Source organism: Muntiacus reevesi, chromosome 1 (genome assembly GCF_963930625.1).
Source record: "Muntiacus reevesi chromosome 1, mMunRee1.1, whole genome shotgun sequence".
Taxonomy (NCBI): Eukaryota; Metazoa; Chordata; class Mammalia; order Artiodactyla; family Cervidae; genus Muntiacus; species Muntiacus reevesi.
This window is the reverse complement of record NC_089249.1, coordinates 121,710,011-121,716,537: the sequence shown is the minus strand read 5'-3', so window position 1 is coordinate 121,716,537 and position 6,527 is coordinate 121,710,011. Positions and strand designations below refer to the sequence as shown.

Genomic DNA, 6,527 nt, shown 5'->3' with positions numbered 1-6,527 from the left:
TCTAGGGCTTGTTCATGAGAACTCCAATTATTTGATAGGCAGCAGTCACTGACATTTTTCTCTCTTGTTTTCTCTTCTGATAGGCACAAGTTAAAAATTATTTTCATTAAAAAATTAGGCACCTACTTAGTGGCTGAGGCAGTTTGCACAAAGGCCAGAACAGTTCCCACTGTGAAGCAAGGAAAGAAAAGGAGTGTCTCTGAAATGAAGAACTCTGCAGAATTACCTGAAGGGAAGTAGAAAGTTACTGCAATAACCAGAGCAGAGTTGATGACACCTTATCTCAGAATTTTTGCCTGGATATAGTGTTGCACTTTCACCTTCTGCCCCTGTGGGTTTCCCTGATATGGAGTACATATCTTATGTATTGAGTCTCAGAGTAAAGTCCCAGGGTGCCTGCGATAGTCTCCACTCCCCTTTTGAGTATCCGTGTGGCCAAGGGAGCGTGACATTAAATGGTAAATAAAAAACTCTATGACAGGTTAGCAGAAACATTTTGAATTAGAGAAGAAATCCTTCTCTTGCTCTGTAACAAAGAGCACAATTTCCTTTTGTGCTGGAGTCCACAAATCATGTGGCCAATGCTACATAAGAAGCTCATTTCGATAATCTAAGGAATGAATGGATAATTAGTAATAAGATATTAAAAAAAAAAAGCAAGAATAAACTTCTCTCATGTGAAAAAGAATATTGAGGGAGATTAGAATCAATGTGTAATTTTTAGTGTTTGAGGAGGATGGATTATTGGAGCATTTTTGAATGTCAATGGGCAAGAGTCAGTGAAGAGGGACCTAATAAGAGAGGAAAGTGATAAATGATGGAGCAAAGCACCAGGGAGGTAAGAGAAGTTGCTCCTGGCCATATCAGACTCCTTCAGGCAGAATCCTGAGAATATTTAACACTGAAATAACCACTGAAGATCTTGGCTGAGCATCATCTGTCAGAAAGGGCTAAGTGTTCTTTGTGTGGGGCTTCAGAGACTGGAACCAGGAAACAGGAGAACACAATTCACAGCAGAAAATGAAATTTTAGGTTTTGAAAAAGAATGTAAAGGTAGACACATCTTGAAGACTAAGTGTGGATGGATAGAAGTTTATGACATGTGGTTTGACTACACTGAGTCATAAAGAGAGAAGACATGCTTTAGAGAGAGGAGTCAGAGCACTTCAATGGAAAAGTCCTATTTGAGGTCAGGTGCATCTGCAGCAAACAGTCCAGTGCTTCGCACATAGCAAACATCTTACAAAATATTGTTAAACAAATCCCAGGTCAGGATTTGGCCCCATTCTGGGTTACCATCAAATAGTTTCCTCTGACTGCATAAAACTAGGATGGTTGGTATGTCTAGAGACCCACGGCTGTCAAATAGCATGACAAAAAACTACAGCCCTTGGTCCACTTTTCTTTTGGTTCAAATTCTACTACTACTATCTTTATCATCTCACTAACTGTTCCTCAAAAACATGGAGCACTTTTATCATTCCTATTCCTTCCTTTGCATACGCTTTTTATTCTGCCCATACATGGTCCCCACCTTGAAGAACTCCTACTGGGCTCAAATTCCAAATCCAGCTACTGCAAAACTTGCCTTGACATCCGTTTACACAGACACGTTGCCACAATATCTTGCATTTATCCTCATAATTAGAATGTATGGATAATATTTTAATTGAAGTTTATATTTCCTCTTCTCACTACAGTGAGAGTTCCCAAAGATAGGAATACAATATTGCAGCCCAAGTATACAAGACAGATCATAAAGTAGGTACCCAACAATTGCTTGCACACTGGTTGACTGACAGGCTAAATGAATGGCCAGTTATGGAGGAGGATGAAACTCAAGAGATAAAATGGTGAGGAGGAAGCGTAATGACACAGGATCAGCAGTTGACATTTGTTATTTATTGCCACTAAGTATCCATTTCTCTTTTAGACAGAAGTGTTTTATAAAGTGTCTGTCCTTTCTTATGGCCAACTCTACCCCAAACTTTATCTGATGTGAAAGAGAAAGTCTGAGGTTCGTCTAGCCACTGGCCACCATCCTGAAGAGAAAACCTGGAAAGTAGAACAGGAAGGATCTGGTCATGCTATTAAAATAAACTGTCAGAAGCCAGCATTTCTTCCTAATTTTTTAATCACCTGAGCCAGACTTTCATCGCTTAAGGTATTTTGTATTGTTGGCTCGGTGTGCTGTCGCTCATTCATGTCCAACTCTTTGCTCAGTCACTCAGTCATGTCCAATTCTTTAGCCCACCAGGCTCCTCTGCCCAAGGGGATTCTCCAGGCAGGAATACTGGAGTGGGTTGCCATGCCCTCCTCCAGGGAATCTTCCTAACCCAGGGATCGAACCTCATCTCTTGTGTATCCTGCATTGGGAAGCAGATTTTTTTTACCACTAGTGACACTTGGGAAGCCCATGTTGTATTGAGTGCTGCATTATTTTTAGCCTAGATGTTCTACCTGAATCAAAGTCATGCTGTTTATTTCCACTGGGTTTGGAGTCCCAGAGAATCACACCCATGTGTATGAGGATCAAGTAACACATTTGACTTAGTGGAATAAGTCCCAGTGAGCCATCGTCCCAAAGCCATAGTCCCAAGACTATGAAAAGTCTTCTGCAGCAGGCTGCAGCTGAACTTTCCATTTTAGACAGTTGGGGTTGAGACTGACACCTTCCCTGCTGGCGTTGACAAAGACTTTGAGTCTTGACACTTAATGTTCTCTAGCCCAAACCACTGGCACATTCAGACCTTTCTTATCTTTTTAACAAAGACATGTACTGTCCTCATTTCTTTTCATACTGAGAGAAACTTGGGCCAGTGTGTGTATGCATGCATGTGTATGCTTGGCACTGACCCATAGCAGGGAAGAGAGATGTAAATTACACATTTCCCATGTGTAAAATTTTTTCAGAATACTCATTCTCTCCAAAAATAAAAGCATAACATGGCTTCTAATAAAGTTTAAATAAATGAGACTGATTCAAACAGCTGCCAAAGCTTTGACTGAATTTCTCCATTTGGACAAAGAAAAGAGTGTATGTATCCCTGACTGGTTCTTTGTTGCTGACTCGGTAACCTCTGCCTGGCTCCCGGTTTTGTATCCATTATCATGTCATATATTGCAGGCTGCCACCCTGTCTGAATGCACTCTGTTAACCTTGACTGCTGTTCCTGCTGAAACAAAGCTAAAGTTGGGTCACGGTTCTTCCCCTTCAGTGCTTTTTGCTTTATTGCTAATTCCCCAACTTACTGGTTCTCTCTGCCACTTTCCAGAAGTTTCCTGGCACCTCTCTCACCAAAAGCAAAAGCCACAGGCTTAAGGGTATCATTTAAGGCATTTCAGAAAAGAGCAAAGAGCTGCAAACATTTTTGTACTCTTTCCTCCACTCCCCAAGAGAGGACAATAGTAGAACCTTTGAAACAGTAAATAAACTTGAAATCGTCGACTGTTGAAAGGCTTGCTAGCTAGTCACAGAAGCGAGTTCCCTGGCACAGCCTCCACATGCCGCTGAGGGGAAGGTTCAACTATCTCCTCAGGCAAGTCCTGAGTAATTCTCTGCTGTGAGAGCAGTAAACCATTCTCCTCCTCGGTCAACAGAGAATACCTTCTGAGACATAATAACCTTTGACCTAGACAGGAACACAACATGATTCCCTTTTGAGTGGGTCCTTGGAAGTCTCCTTGCTATAGGGGAATGCCTAATAGCCCTGTTCAGCCTGATCGACAGCTATTTTGCCATCATACTTAATACCAATTGTCTAAAACAAGTGTCTTTTTTTTTTTTTTTTTTTTTTGATGAAGAAAATTGGCACATCCTAACGTTGGCAGTTTTTGGAAATTTTAATATGAGAGGAAAATTAAGAAGAGTATTAAAAGGAACTCTGATACCCATCTTCCCCAAAATGTTATTGTAGTCGTTCTCACCCTTCCAAACACTGTCACAGACCCATTATGCTGTCACGGATCAGTGTACAATTGACAGAGAATAAGATTGAGACAGTCCATCAATCTAATGTCACACCACGTAATAAAAGTCTACAGAAACCCTGTAAATGCTAGTTACAGTGCAAGATACAGCTCCAAAGTGCCGATTGGTGTAAAATGTTCTAAATGGCTACAGATAGGTAATATATCCTAAGGAAAATCTGACTCTTAGTGGTATTGAAAGAGAAAATAGCAGAAATTACAGATTATTACCAATGGAAATAAGGCCAGAGGGCACTAGCAGGAGGAAATGGGTCTAGGAAGATAAATGAAAAGGAGATAACCCTGTGTCAAACAATTTTTCTGATTCACTATTTATAATGGTCTTGTGCTTAAGGCCTTTTTGAGTTGATGAAAAAAACTACAATCTTCACTGAAATTGCAAGAATTTAAAATCTTATCTGTCTAGTCCAATCTTTGCTTAGAGGAGTTTCTGTACTTGATGGAAAGCTGACTCACCATTATGTTATTTACTAATTTGTTAAAAGCTGAAATGAATGTAATTAAATAGATGTATCATCAAACCGGTACTGCATTTAACCCTCCACTCTGTGAACTGTTCTTGAATGGTTCTTAACGGACACACTGAGGTGTTTTTGTTTATTTATTTATCTTCATTTTTAGGTCATTGTTTACTTATAAGTCCTTTGAAAATCTCCACAAGAAAGTGTTGTCCTTATGAAAACATGATTTAACATTGTGTGGTTTTGACATTGTGAAGGTTTCTATTAACGATTGTGTGTCATGTTTTTGAATACTTAGGTAGGTGATGGTTGGAGGCAATATTGACCATATTGTGACTATAAAGAACATCAGTTTACGACATCTGTAATTAACACAAGCCTTTCCATTAAAACAACAAAATGCAATCAGCACTTTTGGTCCACGTATACTGATTTAGGCCTTTACCACTGAAACATAATTCAAATAAGTGCTTAATAATCTGCTTAGTTTAGTGATTTTATAAAAGGCAGGTTACATTTTAATGTATCAGTCAAGGTTCTCCAGAAAAACAGAAACAGTAGTATATATAGTACATGAAGTGAAGTGAAGTCGCTCAGTTGTGTCCAACTCTTTGCGACCCCGTGGATTGTAGCCCACCAGGATCCTCCATCCATTGGATTCTGCAGGCGAGAATACTGGAGTGGGTTGCCATTTCCTTCTCCAGGGGATCTTCCTGACCCAGGGATCGAACCTGGGTCTCCTGCATTGGAGGCAGATGCTTTAACCTCTGAGCCACCGGGGAAGCCCAATAGTATGTAGTATATTGTGCTTATGTTAAGGAGTTGGTTCACGTGATTTCAAATTGACACATAAAACTATACTAGGTAATGAGAAGGACACTATTTTAGGTTGTTATATTTCCATAACTGTATTGCCTCCTTTACCCAATAGCACATTTGTGGAGATACTTCTAACTTCTGCCATTATTTTATTTTTGAAAGGGATTTAAATGGCTTATTTACTTGGCTCAGTTTCCCTCAAAAATCTCAATTCATCAAAGATGACTCTTTGAACTGCTTTTATCCTCCCAAATATTCTTAAACTTTGTTATAAAACATAAAATAACATCTGTGTGTTTTATTATGTTAAAAAAAAAACTTATGGAATAAATAACTCTATCTTCTCTTCTATACCTTGCCTTAGTTTACAAATACTTGATGATTAATTTCTTACTCTTGTCTATTTCTGTTTATATGTTCATATATAAGCTGAGACAAGGGTGGAAATGTTTTCTTGTGTTTTAGTTTGTTATAAAAATGGGCTTATGGAAAATGTTACTTTTTATTTTGGCTTTTCAATTAATGTTTCAGACACACTCTAAGCCAATACATTTAAAATAGCTGTGAAATATTACATAGATCAATCGATTGCAATATTTCAACTATTTCTTCAGTTGGTGGATCCTTAGGGTGCAATTTCAGTTTTGCTGATTTTACAATATCAGTTTTGAGTTTAAATATATTTGTATATGTTAGAAATTTATTGTCCAGTTTTGACACAATCCTCTCAAAAGTATATATAAATGTTATATTCAGAGTTGGAATCAAGACAATAAAAATGTTGTTCATAGAAAAACAAAACAATGTGTTTCTGAAAACATAGCTCTCCTAAGTTATATGCAATATCATTGTGGGGGAGGGAAAACTTTCCCATTACCTTCTTATGTGCCTTGCCTGGACACTGAAAATTAACCTAGCAAAAGATAGCAAAACAAGAGAAAAGGGCATACACAGGAACAAAACAGAAAAGACAAGAAGCAATTAGATTCAAAAGCTTGTACATTATTTTAATAGTCATTGATAAATTGTGAAGAAGTAGCTAGACAAAGTTTAGGGTTTCCAGGAGTAGTATACTGTGAGAGGATAAATATATGGGACAACTAATGGAAGGCTATTTTAGTAAGATTTGTCGGTAAAGATATAGTAGTTACTCACTCTCCATCTTCTTCGTGGCCCAAAACCCCTCTTTAAAGAAAATCTAAGGCTGTCCTCACCTCTCCAAGGTTTCTGCTTTTAGTTAGCAAAGGGAAGCTCCAA

At 38.5% G+C, this 6,527-nt stretch overlaps 1 non-coding gene across 1 annotated transcript; it reads right to left on the bottom strand.

Annotated features, from left to right (window-relative positions):
• Window positions 1–5,161: 5,161 nt before the first annotated feature.
• On the bottom strand, window positions 5,162–5,233 carry TRNAW-CCA (transfer RNA tryptophan (anticodon CCA)). Its single transcript has one exon. It is a non-coding gene; the product is annotated as a tRNA-Trp (tRNA).
• Between the last annotated feature and the right edge of the window lie 1,294 nt (window positions 5,234–6,527).